The following is a 19,188-nucleotide window of genomic DNA, read 5'->3' on the forward strand; positions in this document are numbered from 1 at the left end:
AAGAACTTACCTGACCGGCATACGAGGGGTCCGTGGATTAAATGTTTTGACAAACCAGTTCACAATTTCCTGAGAACACGGTACTGTCTGCAACACACCAGGTTAAGACTAGGGAGTGCACCACCGGACAGAACTTTGTGCGCTTCACGGATGACTGCACTGGAGCAATCGATACGGAAGTTTGCTGAGGAACCGACAAAGAGTGTGATTAAACCAGAATTAGGAAAAAGTTTTGATTCGTTGGACGAGGCATATGACTTCTACAGTCTGTATTCATGGAAGTTGGATTCGGTATTAGATATGGGAAAAGCCGACTGAATGACAGAAAGAACCACAAGAGATAGTGTGCGGTTGTTTGCTGAGTTCTGTGGTACGGGATACTATGTGTGGGTTTCTTTTTTGTGCAGTTTTGGTTTGAAAAAATGGCATCATGGACTGAGCTGATGTGCCATCACTTTTTTTTCAGGGGAAGCCTGAGGAAGAGAATAGCCAATCATGCAGGTGCAAGTGTCAAAAATTTTGAATGAGTTTTTGTTGAGTTCCTGAGAATGTTGGGAGGATCACCGCCTACGACAACTTTGACAGGTATTTGTTGAGTTTCTGTATTTTCATCGGTGTCGATATTTGTGCAGTTTCTGTATTTTCATGTGTGCAGCAATGCTACATGCTGTATCGTTATTTTTTTTTTGTGAAAACCGTTTTACCTGAAGAATATTTCAATTAATTAGCTGAACTAGGGTAAATTGTTCTTAAAGCAGTACCTGCATATCTTGTGGTAAATTTACCCTAGCAATTCATCGTGCCGATCTGGATCATGGTCATTAGTGTTTGCTCCATAGCAAAGCCCGAGTTGTGGCGCAAGCCAAACAATGCATAGATTTCTTGGCCGTTTTACAGAGATGGTCTAGCTGAAAGCACATTTCTCCTAACTCATTAGGCTAGGGGAGTGCAACAATTTTTTCTCTCCTATTGCAACGCACGAGCATATTTACTATAATAATAAAGCAAACAATGTTTCCATCCGTTCCCGTTGAGGTGTTTTCTTAAAGAAGCCCTTGTAGTTTCTGTTATTCAACCCGCGGTCCTTTTATAAGTGGTTAATATGGAAAACGATTCGTTCTTGTAAACAACACCTTGCATTTTCGAGTATTCAATCTGCAATCCTTTTTACATGGCCAAACTGAGATAACATCTCGTTTGTAGGGGGCGGCCATGGCGGGCATGCGGCACTGCGCTCGGGGGCCGCATCTGGCGAAGGCGGCGAGGCTGGAGGCGGGAGCGGAGACGAAGGAGAAGAAAATGGAGAGGTGTGGAGGAGAAGCGGGCGAGCGGGAAGAGTCGGGGCGTCGCCCATGACGCAGACGAAACCAGCGCCGATCTTCCAGGAGCTTGCGGTGGCGCGGTCCGCGAGGACCTGTCGGATCTCGCTGGACCCGGTGGTAACTGGCGGCCATGCGGCAGATCTGGAAGAAAAGAGGTCAGAGCCGGATGGGACAGCGTGTCTGCCGCGGACATCATGGCGTTACCAGTTTGGCAGTTTGAGTTATATTCACCCATTCCCAGATCCCTCGTCGCTCCTCTCCAGGGTGCTCCCTCTTTGCTCATCCCTTCATCCTCTCCATGCTTTGCAAATCTTTCATTTGGTGTCACCCGACTCGAGTGGGGAAATGGGATAAAACATGCTTGAATTTCAGTGATCTGGTAGGTAGTACAACTAATTGTCCTGCAGATTATTAGATGGGAGTCATCCACATGATGTCAGCATATGTGTTCCTGCTCTGTCAAATCTGCTGAATTCCATTGATGGGTGCATATATCTTGCTTCCATTGATGGGAACAATATTGTACACGGATAGCGCAAAATTTACTATCTTATAACTTTAGTTCCATTTGACTGCATCCATCATCTGCTACTGCAGCCTGGAGTACAGTAGATGCATATCCAACCAGAGGACATGTAGTGATGAATGTACCCCTTTGTGTAAGCAACACCTTACATGGTAGTATCAATGAGTATGCTACTAAGGTTTAGTTCTAGCATCAAACTGGATAAAGACAATAGTCGAACTGCTACAACTGAATTCGGCATCCAAAAGACCAAAACTACTCTTTATTACTTCATAGATTTATGTTAAGCTTCATGTTTTAGCTGGAAATACGAGTACTATTTATAACATGTTCAACAATTGCTATTTTAGTGCTCCTGTCAGCGTGTACTTACCATATCTCCTGCTTTGAGTTGTCCCCTCACCCCTTCACTTTATCTTACCTAAAAAAAGGCATATGAAATATGTAGTGAACATCCCGTATGATGAGAGTTTTCTTTTTGGAAAAAACACTAGGTAGCCTTGATGTTAGTGCTCCATAAACTATGAATGAACCATGTAGTGCTGAAGTGTACTCCAGAATTCATTTTTGTAAGCTACACTATTTGAAGGATTATACATTTTTTATCTATTTAAAATAAGAGTCAACTTATAGAATTTTGACCTTAGACATTGAAGTCCAACATAATATTATACTGCTGAAGTTCTGTCATATCGATATTCTTCCTTTTGCAGGCATACATTATTTGTTCGAATATATCTGTTCTTGCTTTTCTTAGTGATCTTTACTGTACCTATTTTGATTTCGTAGCCGCGCATGTTGCTCTGCCCTCTGTTTGAAGTTGACAGAGACAAGAAGGAAGATGGGTATAGCGCAAATGTGATAGTAAATTTCATTATAATAAATATTTGTTGATTTACATGTATGGTTAGAAAATCATGCAACTCTTTTGTCAAGAGTGGAACCTTCTATTCTATTTACTAATTTCTTCAAATTTGTGTTACATCATATAAGCTTGCATCTGAATTGGGACAATGCTGCAGTTATGCCTGATGGATCAATTGGGTTATGCTGAAGCTAATATACTTCCCTGAGTTGCTTCAATCGGGAATGCCGATATACTTCCGCCAGTTGCTCCAAAAACCCATCTCTTGCTCTTCTTTGCGCCAATCGGACAAGAGGTGCGAGCCATTACTCGATGTTCTCTTCATCCTTTCTTAATATGGATTTTGTAGGTTGCCAGACGTTCTCTCGTTGTGGATTGGAAAGAATACTGTAACTCTTAGTCAGGGCTTGAATGAAGGTTGTAAAATGTCTTCATTGCACAATACACATCAATTTTATTGCTCGTGCTTGTCCGGTTGTAAAATCTGCTCAATATGTATATTGTCCTTTCGTGTCCGTCCCTTTTGAGATAGAACACTGAACCTTTTGGATATATCTTTGTATATAAAAATTGTGTTTTGTCTCCCGATTGAAATGGACCTAAATATAAATGCGAACCAGTAATTGTTTTGTGTTTTTATCACCATGTACAACAACAAATTTCTTGCTGCTGCTGATCCACGTGCCTCCTGCACACCGCCCTGAACTCCCTTTTGCCATGAACGCCCGTCCATTGAGTCATCCGTATATTGGAATACATATGATTAGATATGATAAAAGGTAGAAGCATCAGAGAATGTACACTCTTCGGCTCTGAACTGCTTGGTAATGCAAGTTCGATCTCATTACCTTATCGCTGATTCTGTTGTTAAATAACTTGTGAATTTATGTGGAAAAGTATGTCACTATCATTTAGTTTTTTAGCCTGTTTTGCAGAAGTAAAGTCAGAAATGGATCGTAAAATATGTATAACATATCTGAGCTACCTTTTTACCGTAGTCTACTGGTTAGAAAGTGTGAGGGCTGAGAGGGTGCTGCAGAAGAGGAGCACTAATCTCTAACTATTTCTTCTCATATACTCCCGACGTTCCTAAATATAAGTTTTTTTAGAGGTTTCGCTAAAAAACTACACACGAATGTATATAGACATACTTTAAAGTATAAGATTCATTCATTTTGCTTCGTATATAGTCCCTTAGCGAAATGTTTAAAAAAACTTATATTTAGGAACGGAGGGAGTATAAAAGGAGGATAAGCGGTGATATTTTTTCTTGGACCGTTTTTATTGGATAAGGGCTGGTAACATTTTTTTCTCCCGTTACAACGCACGGGCTTTTTGCTACAAATAAAAGCACCAACGCACAGGAACATAGTGTACAGAGATGTCTGGAATGGTTGAGATCGTTTGGATTCCTCCAACTTGTAAGTTTTTTATAATAGTATTGAAATAAAAAATATCGTGATTGGAAAAGGGTTATTCTCCCATGGAGCTTTTCTCAATACTGTAACTTAAATAATTATTTAGGGCACAAAAAGATTGTCTTTTTTTGTTTACTTTTGTATTGAACTGTTCTCTTATGAATTTTCTGTTTTCGTTTTACTTGGAACAGAGGAAAATGCCCTTATGGAACTTTTAAGCTATATGTACAGTGGAACGTTGACAACAACGAGCCCACTCTTCTGCTGGACATTTTGATGGCTGCACACAAGTTCGAGGTTAGAGTAAAAGGCGCTGGCGGTCTGAGAACTTGTCTTGTGGGTACACTTAAGTCCCACTACATGCAAACCGAAAAAACCCATCACAGAACTTGTGTTGCGGGTGTATCTAGGTCACACTGGTCATTTGGACCGGTCTGCCACCCGGTTTTCTTTTTTCGGAGGTCACGCGAGGCGCACGTGTGGCATGTGGGGGTTGTTTTTTTTTGCAGAAAAGACCCTCCTCTCTTTGCTAATCATGTATCAGGAAAAGAATGCAAGCAACAAATGGCATGATCGCAAGGTAATCTGATGGAGAGAACCTAATGGACGACCGTGGTAGAGCAAGGGTTTCTCCTAACACTTGTGCTGACGAGGAGGTGAATTTTATCCGCCAGGCCCAGCGTCAACTCCCTGCAATGCTGCACCTCCTCTGCCGATCTTCCTTCGAGTCGATTAATTACCTCCGCCGATCTTCCTTCTCCTCCTCTGCTGCCCCATGATCGTTCTTGAAGGAGGTCACAATGGAGATCGAAAGGCTAAATCCTTAACATTTGTGTGCCTCCATTAGACCGAGTCTACAATTGAAGAAGAACATGGTTAATTCTTGCCTACGTCAGCACTGAATGTTTTTAAACACGTGGTTAATACACATGACAGTGTCCAGGCCCCTTCCTTTCCTAACCAGCAACCAGGCAAGCACATCCACATCACGGTCGTGCTGAATCTTATCCAGAACTCGTTCCTAACAATTTCTGCAACCTGTCTCTGTTACAGGGTCACGACCCAAAGATTCAAGAGGTCCTATCATCTCCGGCGTGTTCCTCGTCTGGATTCAGCAGAACATCAGCTGGGGCCTTGGCTTTGGCATAGCCACTGCCTGCATCGCGCTCGCCTTCGCCGCCTTCGTGCTCGCCACACCCATGAACAAGCGCCGGATGCCCGCCGGCACGGTGCTCAAGACCCTCTGCCAGGTCGTCACTGCCGCATGTATGAAGATCAGCGTCAAGGTGTCCGCCAAAGCCGGACACCTCTACGAGGTCAGCGACAAGATCGACTCGCCCCAGTCCAAGAGAAGAGGGTCTTTTCTGCAAAAAAAAACAACCCGCACATGCCACACGTGTGCCTCACGTGACCTCTGAAAAAAGAAAACCGGGTGGCAGACCGGTCAAAATGGCCAGTGTGACCTAGATGCACCCGCAACACAAGTTCTGTGACGGGTTTTTTCGGTTTGCATGTAGTGGGACTTAAGTGTACCCACAAGACAAGTTCTTAGACCGCCAGCGCCTTTTACTCTCGAGGTTATCTCTTGCATGAGGTGTTGCAGTCAGCTGCTCACAAGCTTGCCTATGACAACAGAATCTGCACTGCTCTACATAGACCATCCTTGCTCGACTTCAATGGCCGCTGAGGTCCAGCATGTGATAGGTGTTGCCAAGGAACTCCTTGCCAATGAGTACAAGGATTTTCATAAGTTAGTGATCCCCATTTAGTGGAGCCATGTTTTATTTCCTTTTCTGAGAAAACTGTAGATATTGATGTCATGGAATCATGTATTTAGTATACTCATTGCATGGTCTGTCTCATTTCAGGTTCAAAGATGAACTGATGTGCATTTCTCTTGCTGGGATCGAAGCCATCTTTTCAAATACGGACATACAAGTGGTGCTTGAAGATTACATATATTACTTCATGCTTGAGTGGGCCCGTGCACGATACGTAGAACCAGAGGAAAGACGCTAGATCTTGAGTTCTCGTTTACTTCCGCTGGTTCGATTCAGTCATATGTCACGTACAACGCTTGAGGAGATCCTAGCATGCACTGATAATGATATAGACCACGAGCAAGTAACTAAAGGCCTGTTCGGATGTCCTCCACTCCACATCTCCACTCCCGGAGTTGAAGGAGCAGCAGGTAAAAATTGCAGAGCTGGCTAAGAGGTACTCCGCAGATTCTTAGATTTCATGGAGCTGGATGGTTACCGAACAGCTCCTAAGTGTATCGCTGAGGTACTTCTAGACAAAGCTTACCCAAGACAGATGAAAGGTGCTCTCAGTACACAAACCTGTCCGCAATTTGCTGAGCGAGCTTACAAGTACAAATCTGTGAAATTGGTTGCTTTTGATCGACCCCGTCCACAGGTTACAGTTTACCTGGATCTAACGCGCGAGGAGTGCTCTCGACTCTACCCGTCTAAACGTATATTCTCTCACTGCTTCTGGCTTGCTGGCTGGGACTTTTATCTCAAGGCTTTCTGTGAAATGGACAAGCAGAGTAAGTTGTGCAGTTTTGGCTTCTGCTTAGGAGTCCATAAGAATCAGAAGGGCCTCATAGATGTGACCGTACATATGGAGCTTGCTGCAAGGTATGGACCGTCAGGAAAATTTGTAAGCGGGTTGGAAGATAAGGTTACCTTTGATTCACCAGATTGGATGGAGGGGTGCAATGATTTTTTTTGTGTTCCATGGTCGACATTCATTGCTGACGACAACCTCTTCATCGATGGTGTGCTGCATCTGAGAGCTGATTTGAGGTTGGTGGCTGGTCAGCCGGAAATAAAATCTTGAACTCAGCAAAGTTAGGTCGACCGTGTTGGCTTTTGAACGTGCGTATGCAGCTGTACAGGCGTGCCTACGCGATTCTTGCTTCGGCCGGCTACTTGACGGAACTTGCGTAACTAGCGACACGAATAAAACTGATCGATGGATTCGATGGCTAAAGGCCCGTGTCGAGCCTTTGCTTTGTATTGCTTTTCGTTTTTCTGGTGTTACAATCAACACCCCTAGGGTGTCTTTTATACACGTCCACAAGGGACTATGGAAATAGACTAGGACTAGGAATCCTAATACTACTAGGACTCGGTTTGGCTTTCTTTCCTAATCCTACATGAGCAACATGATTAACATCTACATTCACCTCCTTAATCTTGTTGCTTGACTTCACTTCTTGCACTCCGACTTTCCTCCTCATCTCGATGAACTTCTGTCGACCGAGGGACTTGGTGAAAATATCGGCAAGTTGGTCTTTCGTGTTCACATGTTGAACCTCGATCAACCCTTCTTCAATGCACTCCCGGATATGGTGGAACCGGGTATCTATGTGCTTGCTCCTTTCGTGATGAACCGGATTTTTGCACAACGAGATTGCAGCTTGGTTATCGATCTTCAGTGACGCCTTCTGCACCTCCCGCTTTGCAAGAATAGCTAGGTGTCTTCTCAGCCACACTGCTTGACAAGCCGCCGTGCTTGCCGCTATGTATTTTGCCTCGCATGAAGACAGTGCCACCACCTTTTGCTTCTGAGAATTCCAGCTAATCGGATTCGGGCCAAGGTAGAAAACCATGCCCGTTGTGCTCTTTCGGTCATCAACATCACCTGCCATGTCGCTATCTAAATATCCACGAAGGATCAACCCTTCCTTTCCCTTTCTGTACGTGCAACCAAGATTAATGGTGCCTTTCACATAGCGCAAGATTTGATTGACCGCGCTCATGTGCTCGGTTGTCGGATTCTCCATGAAACGACTCACGATCCCGACTGAATAAGCCAAGTCAGGTCGGGTACGCACCAAATATCTTAGGCTGCCCACAACGCTTCGATACATTGTGGTGTCCACCGGCGGATTTGAGCTACGCTTGCTCAACTTGTGACGTTGGTCCATTGGAACTTGTGTCGCGTAGCAATCTGACATGCCACACTTTTCCAATAACTTGATCGCATAAGCCGATTGACATAGGAAAATCTCTCCGGAGCTTTGCTTCACTTCGATGCCCAAGTAATAGCTGAGTAATCCCATATCACTCATGCTAAACTTGTTCTTCATTTGCGCCTTGAAACGTTCAATTTCTTGTACGCTATCTCCGGTGATAATCAGATCGTCGACATAAACTCCAACTAGCAGGTTTGAGCCTTTGGAGTTCTTTGTATAGACTGCGTGCTCGAGGGGACATCTCTTGAACCCGAGCGAGACCAGACTTCGGTCTAACTTTGAGTTCCAAGCTCTTGGCGCTTGCTTCAACCCGTAAAGTGCCTTCTTGAGCTTGTAAACTTTCCCTTCTTCGCCTTTCTTCTCGTAGCCGAGGGGTTGTTCCACGTACACTTCTTCTGTGAGATCGCCGTTGAGGAAAGCGGATTTAACATCCATATGATGAACCTTCCAATCCTCTTGTGCTGCCAAAGCTAGGAGCACTCTCACCATCTCGATTCGAGCAACCGGTGCAAACACCTCATCATAGTCAACTCCTTGACGTTGAACGTAGCCCTTTGCAACGAGTCTTGCCTTGTACTTCACAATGTCACCCTCCGTGTCCTTCTTTAACTTGTAAACCCACTTCAAACCTATCGTCTTTTGGTTTGGAGGTCGGGTTACCAAAGTCCACGTGCCATTGTTCTCAATTGCCTTCATCTCCTCATCCATGGCGTGCGTCCAGCTAGGACTTTTTCTCGCCTCTACGAAGTTCGCCGGCTCCTCAACTCCGAACAGACATAGTCCGGAGTACTCGAGCGTAACTGGCTTTGTGTACTTGTAGACTTTCTTGAGGGTCTTGTAGCGACGAGGCCCTGAGGAGTCCGTTGTGGCTTGCGAAGGAGGCGACACAAATTGTGTCGGTGTTGATGCACTTGAGGAAGACGGCTGAGACCTTGGTGTGTCATCGACATCCGTGTCGTCGGCGTAGTCGTCGTGACCGTGACCATCATCTTGATTGTCGTCGTCACTATGTGCCTCGTTGTCGATGTTGTCGTCGAGATCTCCACCTGTGTCGTGCGCGGCGTTGTCGCTATCTCCTTGCGACCTATGCGCGTCATCGTCGGTGTCGGCACCATGATGATCACTACCATTGTGGTCACCTTGGTTGGGTGTCTTGCCAATCACCTGGACATCCTCCCCTGCATCATCATCAGTTGGAAATTCAACTGCAAATATGTTACTGTTTGGAGCATCGTCGGCTGCGGCGCTCCAATTCCACGCTTGGTTTTCTTCAAACACGACGTCGCGTGAAATCCGTAGACGCTTGGTTTGTGGATCGTAGAAACGGTATGCCTTGGTGCCAGAACTGCTCTCGTATCCGATGAACACCATCTTGGTGCTACGATCGGCAAGCTTTGAGAGGTGCGGCTCCGCTGTCTTTACATGTGCCACGCACCCGAATGTCTGTAGATGAGACACATTCGGCTTACGTCCGTAAATTGCTTCATACGGAGTCTTGCCGATCACCTCCTTCGTTGGAGCCCGGTTGAGAAGATAGACCGCCGTCGAGACAGCTTCTCCCCAAAAAATCCCCGGCAGGTTCTTGCTCTTGAGTAAACTCCTTGCCATGTCAACGACGGTTCGATTGCGCCTTTCAACGACCCCATTCTGCTGCGGCGTGTAAGGTGCCGTGAGGAACCTCTTTATGCCAATCTTCTCGCAGTAGTCGTTGAACTCATTCGACGTAAACTCTCCGTCGCGATCTGTCCGTAGAGCGCGAACCTTCAGCTTGTGTTCCATCTCCGTTGCAGCCTTCAGCTTCTTGAACGCTTCAAACGCCTCATCTTTAGACCGTAGGAGAACGACCCACATATATCTCGAGTAGTCGTCTACCACAAGGAAGAAATACTTCTTTCCAGCGTGAGTTGCCGGGGTGATAGGGCCACATAGATCACCATGGAGCAGCTCGAGTGCATCACTTGCACGATAGGTAGACTGAGCAGGGAATGGCCTGCGGTGCTGTTTTCCAACCAAGCACCCGTCACATACTCGATCAACATGGTCGATAACTGGCATCCCGGATACCATCTCCATCTTTGACATCTTCTTCAAGGCGTAGAAGTTAACGTGTCCAAATCTAGCATGCCATAACCACGAATCATCATCACTCTTGGCGAGCCAACACTCCGGTTGAGATTGATCAAGGTTGAGGATATAGAGCCTATTCCGTGTGCGATTAACACGAGCTAGCACGTTTCGGAGGTTGTCGAAGATCGTCATCACTCCGCTCTCTATATTCACCTTGCATCCATTCTCGTCAAGCTTCCCAATAGAGATGATGTTGTTGCGCAGCCGTGGGATGTAGTACACTCCGGTGAGTATGCGATGTTCGCCTGTGAGACCCTCAAAGAGGACAGATCCTTGCCCGCAAATCTCCACAGCTGAACCATCACCGAACTTGACCGAGCCTTCAACATCGTATTCCAGCTCGAGGAATTTCTCCTTGCACCCCGTCATGTGGTTACTGGCACCCGAGTCGAGATACCACGACACGTTCTGATCACCGGATAACTTTGGTGTCACTTTTTCCTCATGAAGTAGCACCTTCCGGCTTGGTTTTACAACCACCGTTTCAGCGAGATCACAAACTTCGGCCATCAGAAGACCTGGACCTTCGTCTTCCTGCTTTGCCAAATTTGCCTTGATCTCCCGCTTGTTAGGCTTTGGACAATCCTTCGCAAAGTGACCCATCTTATTGCAGTTATAGCACTTGACCTCGGACAAGTCCAAGTTCCGTGGTTTCTGCTCTTTAGATTGGCCCGCCTTACCACGACCTTGTGGTTTGCCTTTTCCTTTGCCTTTTCCGGTTTGTCCATCGCCCTTCGTGTTGCTTGAGCATTCGCCACCGTCACGCCTTCCTTTGCTACTTGGGGCCTCCCAGTCTGTGCGCGAGTACATGAGTTGGTCACTACCTCCTCCTTTGCCTTTTCGACAGCCACGAGCATTCTCTTCCCATGTCCGCAATCGTCCGATCGCCTCCGTTATGGTCATGTCGTCGATGTCGTAAAGCTGCTCGAGCGTGTCGATGATGTACGTGAATTTATCAGTGACAGAACTGAAAAATTTCTCCACGATCTCGGTCTCATCGAGCTTTGCACCAAGCGCGCGGATCTCTCCCACCAAAGTAGTAAGACGCATGGCGTAGTCATTCACCGATTCAGTTTCCTCCATCTGCAACTTGTGAAATTGGCGCTTCAGCACTTGTGCCCTTGCCTTGGTGACGCGATCTTCTCCGATCCTCATCTCCTTGAGTGCGTTCCACGCCTCTCTTGCCGTCTCGAACTCCGCCAATGTCATCAGCACGGAATTCGGCACAGACTGGGCTATGGCGGCCATGGCACCTTCGTCGGACTCGTCATCGACGTCGTCGTCCGTGATTGCCTGCCACACTCGAAGGGTTCGGAGAATAATCTTCATCTTCACCGCCCACACGCCGTAGTTGGCGTCGGTGAGCATCGGGTACTGGATGGGGATGTTGCGATGCGCCTGGACGTTAGCACCGCTCGTTCCTCCACCACTGGTTGCTGACTTGACGCCCTTCTTCACCTTGTCGCCGTTCTTGTTCGCCTTGGCACCGCCGCTGCCGGACTTGACCGACTCAGCGTCGCTGTCCGTCATCGTAGATCGTAGATCGTCGAGGCTCTGATACCAATTGTTGGCTTTTGAACGTGCGTATGCAGCTGTACAGGCGTGCCTACGCGATTCTTGCTTCGGCCGGCTACTTGACGGAACTTGCGTAACTAGCGACACGAATAAAACTGATCGATGGATTCGATGGCTAAAGGCCCGTGTCGAGCCTTTGCTTTGTATTGCTTTTCGTTTTTCTGGTGTTACAATCAACACCCCTAGGGTGTCTTTTATACACGTCCACAAGGGACTATGAAAATAGACTAGGACTAGGAATCCTAATACTACTAGGACTCGGTTTGACTTTCTTTCCTAATCCTACATAAGCAACATGATTAACATCTACAGACCGGCTCAATGTAATTTCAGTTGGGGTGGCATGGTGGTAGCTTGGTTCAGTTCAGTCGCATTTCGTTGTTTTTGTGCATGAAACGTTAGGCGGCATGTTGGCAGTGTGGTTGGTTTTGGCTGCATTTCGTTCTTTTGGTGTCTGCTGGAAAACTAGCCTGGCCTGGATGATGTAAGGAGGCTCTAACTTGCAGTGAGAAACTCGAAAGCTGTAATGATATTTCGGCACATTTGATCTGACTTTTTTCTAATATGTTCAAAATGTGATGGTCCAACTTTTTTGTTACCGATTCAGGATAGTCGTCTCTTCTTCTCTATATGCGTGATTGTTGACCCTTTTTGTTTGTTTGTTCTGGATAAGATTCGCCATCGCCAGCCCGGTTTTGACGACGAAGCTGATTGTCCATGGAAGCACAGCATGCGATCGCAGCAGTAGTATAGGCCAGAGAAGCTTCCTCGGATTGTGCACTGATGCAGATGCTTGCTGGGTGAATGAAGTTGTGTCTGAGGCACAAGCAACTTCATTTCATTCATTCATTAAGCAGACAGTAATCTGAACAATGGCCGACTTCGTTTCCTTGGCTTCTGGACCTCTGCTTCTTCGCCCGTCGCTATCTGGTCACTGGAGCCGGTCTGGCTGCTAGCCTGGGGCACACATGGACCTGCCTCAAAAATTGTTTTCAAAACATGTATTCTGTCCTGTAGAAAAATTACAAATTCAATGCTTGTTTTAGGCCATTGGACTCATTATTATTTTGCCTTCTAAAAAACACAAACAAGCATATTTTGTCACACAAGATGGGGCCTTAATGAGTGGTTGGTGCTAAATAGGCAAACCCTGTATGATGCTCGGAGCATCAAAGTGCTGTTGCAACCGCGCTGGACCGGCCCATTTGATGTTTTGAAGATTTGCACGCTGGTTTCAGTTCTGGGAACCTTCTAGAAGATTCATGAACTGTTTTTCTGGCTTCTTTACTATTTTTTATTTTTATTTTTTCCACAATTTCACCTACTTTTCAAAATTGTTTAGGATTACAAAAGTATTTTCTTTAAAAAAATGGAAATGCAAAGAATTGTTCACATTATTCCAAAATTGGTCGCTATTTTTTAAATGCTCTGAATTTTAAAAATATTTTCTTATTTCCCGAATTTTTTTTGCTTTTAAAATAATGTTTGGGATTGCAAAAACAAAATGTTCGAAATTTCAAAATTGTTCACAATTTTCAAATCATATTTGAAATCAAGGTACGTTTAGAGATTCAAAATGTGATTGTTTTTTTTTAAATTTCAGAAAATGACTTCATTTCAAAAGATATAGCCATTTTCAAAACATGTTCACTAGATTGAAAAATGTTTGCGGTTTCCACATAATGTTCACTCTTTTAGGTAAAAAAATTACAATTTTTTAACCGCCCACTATGCGTCGCGTTGCTATTGGACGAAATGAGTGTCCCAATAGGACTCCCTGCTAAATATATACTCAGTAGAATAAGATCGATCATCTAGGCTGGACAGAGGAGCTACACGGGTTGTTTTCATTGGACCGTTTAATTTTTTTACTTGGTCTATGTATTCTTTGGATATTAAGCACAAATAGGCAAACATGCCTTGGGAATGATGCACCTACTTTTTGATCAGGTACTTGCATAATTTTTACTTGTCTATGTTCTTTTGCTTTGGAATTTTGTCTCACCGAATAACATGTCCGAATGCCCAGTCCTATGTTATACTGTACAATGTTACAATGTATTTCATACTAGAGATTAATGAAAATCTTCTTCGCCACATATCACTTCGTGAAAAGTGGATAATACATGTGCCAACAAAGTGTATTTTGGACTTTGATGCAAACTTAAGCCAACATAGCTGCCTACTAATAGCTTGGAAAAATGTTTGCAAACCCAAAAGATGGTGCTTACGCATAAAAAACCTACTTACTAGAAATAACTACCTAGTAATAAAATTTGCATGTCGACTTGCAAACTACTAAACTGCTTTCCCTGGTAGAGTTGAATGTGGCTCAAATGAAAAAGATAAGGTAGGCACCGAGCCAAAAAGAAGATAAGGTAGGCAGCGTGGATGCGTGGTCCTGTGACGTGGGGCTTGCGAAAGACCCGAGTGATTTCTGAAAAAATTAGTCGGTTGATTCTAAATGTTTTTCAAATTATATTAGGTGAGCTGGTCATTGGTCTCATGCAAAGCCGAGCATTCCTGTGTTCGATCCCGGTTGGGGCATAATTGTTTACTCTCCTTTACCATGACCAATGATCAACACGAAAAAAAAAACAGCGAAGGGCTTGGAGCGGAAAAAGGCAAGAAAGAGCGATCGGGAGGGAGAGCTTGGAGCCAAGAAAAAAACAATGGAGGGAGCTCTTGGTAGGAAATCGAGATCGATGAGGCAAGAAATCGCTGGAGGTTCCTTTTGCTAGATGAAAAACGTCGTTCGGATCCGTTCCAAAGATCCGAACGTTGGAAAGTTACATATCTCGTTTTAATAAAGGAAACGTTTTCAATCAATCGGTTGATTTCTCCCGCACGCCATGCGTCATGGGTCCATACACCCACGGTGCCAACCTCATCTCTTTCTCTTAGTTTTTTAAGCCGCTCCCTATCTTATCTCTTTCCATCCCGAGCCAGATCCAACTCTACTTCATCTTCTACCTCCTCATCGAGGCTTTGGCCGTCCTCATCGTCATGATTCTCGTCAGAGCAGCCCACGGGGCGGCCTTTGCAGCACCCTCGGTGATCTAACACTCCACACTCCAGCATCTAATGTTGGGTAACGTAGCATAAATTCAAAATTTTCCTACGCATGTTCAGATCTTCCTATGGAGAGACCAGCAACGAGAGAGGGGAAAGAGCATCTTCGTACCTTTGAAGATCGCTAAGCGGAAGCGTTGCTAGAACGCGATTGATGGAGTCGTACTCGCAGCGATTCTGATCTAGTGCCGAACAACGGCACCTCCGCGTTCAACACACGTGCAGCCCGGTGACGTCTCCCGCACCTTGATCCAGCAAGGAGGAGGGAGAGGTTGGGGAAGAAGTCCAGCAACACGACGGCGTGGTGTCGGTGGAGAGACGAGGTCTCCCGGCAGGGCTTCGCCAAGCACCGGCAGAGAGGAGGAGGAAGAAGAGCAGGGCTGCGCCGAGAGGGAGATGAAACCGTGTGTCAAACAGCCCCGAACCCTCATCTATATATAGGGGGAGAGGGAGGGGGCGCAACCCTTAGGGTTCCCACCCCCAAGGGGTGCAGCAGCCCCAGATGGGAGAGGGGGCGGCGGCCAGGGCAGGGAGGAGGGGTGGCGCACCCCTCTGGTGGGCCTTAGGCCCACCTATGCTAGGGTTCCCCCTTCCCCCCTTTCTCTGGTGCGCATGGGCTGGGTGGGGGGCGCACCAGCCCACTTAGGGGCTGGTTCCCTTCCCCACTTAGCCCATCTAGCCTCCCGGGGTCGTTGCCCCCCTTCGGTGGTCCCGGTGGTCCCAGTACATTACCAGTGACGCCCGAAACACTTCCGGTGTCCAAAACCATCCGTCATATATATCAATCTTTACCTCCGGACCATTCCGGAGCTCCTCGTGACGTCCGGGATCTCATCCGGGACTCCGAACAACTTTCGGTAACCTCGTACAACAATTCCCTATAACTCTAGCGTCATCGAACCTTAAGTGTGTAGACCCTACGGGTTCGGGAGACAGGCAGACATGACCGAGACACCTCTCTGGCCAATAACCATCAGCGGGGTCTGGATACCCATGGTGGCTCCCACTAGCTCCACGATGATCTCATCGGATGAACCACGATGTCAAGGATTCAATCAATCCCGTACACGATTCCCTTTGTCTGTCGGTATAGAACTTGCCCGAGATTCGATCGTCGGTATACCTATACCTTGTTCAATCTCGTTACCGGTAAGTCTCTTTACTCGTTCCGTAGCACGTCATCGTGTGACTAACTCCTTAGTCACATTGAGCTCATGATGATGTTCTACCGAGTGGGCCCAGAGATACCTCTCCGTCATACGGAGTGACAAATCCCGATCTCGATTTGTACCAACCCAACAGATACTTTCGGAGGTACCCGTAGTGCACCTTTATAGTCACCCAGTTACGTTGCGACGTTTGATACACCCAAAGCACTCCTACGGTATCCAGGAGTTGCACAATCTCACGGTCGAAGGAAAAGATACTTGACATTAGAAAAGCATTAGCATACGAACAATACGATCTAGTGCTAGGCTTAGGATTGGGTCTTGTCCATCACATCATTCTCCCAATGATGTGATCCCGTTATCAATGACATCTAATGCCCATGATCAGGAAACCATGATCATCTATTGACTAACAAGCTAGCCAACTAGAGGCTTGCTAGGGACACATTGTGATCTATTTATTCACACATGTATTACTGTTTCCTGTTAATACAATTATAGCATGAACAATAGACGATTATCATGAACAAGGAAATATGATAATAACCATTTTATTATTGCCTCTAGGGCATATTTCCAACATCTAACGACTAGCAACATCGGCATCGACCTGCAGCTTCCCGCACGCCGCCTTGTTGTTGGCGGTGTTGCAAAGTGCATCGGTGATGCGTCGCCGGTCCCCGAGCGCCCGGTGTTGCTTAAGAGCGTCGATGCAGCGGCCTACCGGGGCTGCAATGGCGCGTCGCCAGTGCTGCAGCGATGACCGCGACGAGGAGCCGATGGGGGCTGCTACAACTCAACTCCGACGATGTTACCTTGAATGTGTTGGGAGCTGTTGGAAATATGCTCTAGAGGCAATGATAAAATAGTTATTATTATATTTCCTGTTTCAAGATAATCGTTTATTATCCATGCTATAATTGTATTGAATGAAAACGTAGATACATGTGTGGATACATAGACAAAACAATGTCCCTAGCAAGTCTCTAGTTGGCTAGCCAGTTGATCAAGGATAGTCAAGGTTTTCTGACTATATGCAAGTGTTGTTACTTGATAATTGGATCACATCATTAGGAGAATCATGTGATGGACTAGACCCAAACTATGAATGTAGCATGTGATCGTGTCATTTTGTTGCTATTGTTTTTGCGTGTCAAATATTTATTCCTATGACCATGAGATCATATAACTTAGTGGCACCGGAGGAATACCTTGTGTGTATCAAATGTCGCAACGTAACTGGGTGACTATAAAGGTGCTCTACAGGTATCTCCGAAGGTGTCCGTTGAGTTAGCATGGATCAAGACTGGGATTTGCCACTGCGTGTGACGGAGAAGTATCTCGGGGCCCACTCAGTAATATAACATCACAAACAAGCCTTGCAAGCAATGTGACTAAGTGTAAGTCATGGGTTCTTGTATTACGGAACGAGTAAAGAGACTTCCCGGTAACGAGATTGAAATAGGTATGCGTATACCGACAATCGAATCTCGGACAAGTAACATACCGAAGGACAAAGGAAATGACATACGGGATTATATGAATCCTTGGCACTCAGGTGCAACCGATAAGATCTTCGGAGAATATGTAGGATCCAATATGGGCATCCAGGTCCCGCTATTGGATATTGACCGAGGAGTGTATCCGGTCATGTCTACATAGTTCTCGAACCCGCAAGGTATGCACATTTAAGGTTCGATGATGTTTTAGTATAGTTGAGTTATATGTGTGGTTACCGAATGTTGTTTGGAGTCCCGGATGAGATCACGGACGTCACGAGGGTTTTCGGAATGGTCCGGAAATGAAGATTGATATATAGGATGGTTTCATTTGGTCACCGGAAAGTTTCGGGCATTTCCGGCAGTGTACCGGGGGTGACGAATGGGTTCCGGGTGTTTATCAGGAGGGGCCCACCCACCCGGAAGTGAGCCCAATGACCCTAGGGTGGCGCACCAGCCCTTAGTGAGCTGGTGAGGCCGGCCCAATAGGGCCATGGCACCACAAGGGGAAAACACCAAAGGAAAGAAGAAAAAAAGGAAAGAGGGAGGTGGGAAGGAAGAGGAGGACTCCTCCTTCCCAAACCGAATTGGAGAAGGAGTCCTCCTCTCCACTTCGGCCGGCGCACCCTTGGGGCCCTTGTGCGCCAAGGCTAGCCCCTCCCCTCCTCCTATATATACTGGTGGTTTTAGGGTTTTTGAGACACAACTTTGCCACGTGCAACTCAAACCTATTCCACATAGTTTTACCTCTAGATCGGATTTATGCGGAGTTTGGGCGTAGCCCTGCAGGCGTAGATCATCACCACCACCGGAGCGCCGTCACGCTACCGGAGAACTCATCTACTTCTCCACCTCTCTTGCTGGATCAAGAAGGCCGAGATCGTCATCGAGCTGTACGTGTGCTGAATGCGGAGGTGCCGTCCGTTCGACGCTAGATCGGAACGGATCATGGGACGGATCGTGGGACGACAGTGATTTGAATCACGAAGTTGTACCACTACATCAACCACGTTTCTTAATGCTTCCCGCTTAGCGATCTACAAGGGTACGTAGATCTAATCTCCTCTCGTAGATGGACATCACCATGATAGGTCTTCGTGTGCGTAGGAATTTTTTTGTTTCCCATGCAACGTTCCCCAACAGGAGCAGTGTCGGAGCTGCAATGAAACAACGACGGGGCGCTGGAAGCATCGCCGGTGATGCAATGGAGCTTCGTCAAAGGTGCAATGGAGTTTTGCCGGAGCCGTCGACGCTGCGTTGAAGGTCCGTTAAGGCTGCCATGGAGCTCCACAAGAGTTGTAATGGAGGTTCGTCGGAGCTCGACGCTGCGTTGGAGCTCCACCAGGTTGCAATGGAGCTTGGCCGGAGTTGCGATGGATCTTCGCTGGAGCGTCGGTGCTGCGTTGAAGCTCTGGTGGGGTTGCAATGGAGCTCGCCGGATGGCATCGATGCTGCGTTGAAGCTTCGCCTTGGCTGCAATGGCACTGTGTTGACACGCTACTGTCGTGTTGTTGTTGTAATCCAATGGAATGAGCGTGTTGATCCAATGGATGAATAGGCGAATGATTTCTTAGAGAAATCATCCGGCTGATTTATAGCAGTCCCAGGGTCTCTCTGACTCATTTCTCTA

The 19,188-nt window shown here is 46.4% G+C and overlaps 2 pseudogenes; both read left to right on the forward strand.

Moving 5' to 3' along the window:
* Positions 1–491: 491 nt before the first annotated feature.
* LOC123399350 lies at positions 492–3,112 on the forward strand (annotated as a pseudogene).
* A 1,224-nt stretch (positions 3,113–4,336) lies between these two features.
* LOC123399380 lies at positions 4,337–6,975 on the forward strand (annotated as a pseudogene).
* Positions 6,976–19,188: the final 12,213 nt, after the last annotated feature.

This window comes from Hordeum vulgare, chromosome 5H, assembly GCF_904849725.1.
Source record: "Hordeum vulgare subsp. vulgare chromosome 5H, MorexV3_pseudomolecules_assembly, whole genome shotgun sequence".
Taxonomy (NCBI): Eukaryota; Viridiplantae; Streptophyta; class Magnoliopsida; order Poales; family Poaceae; genus Hordeum; species Hordeum vulgare.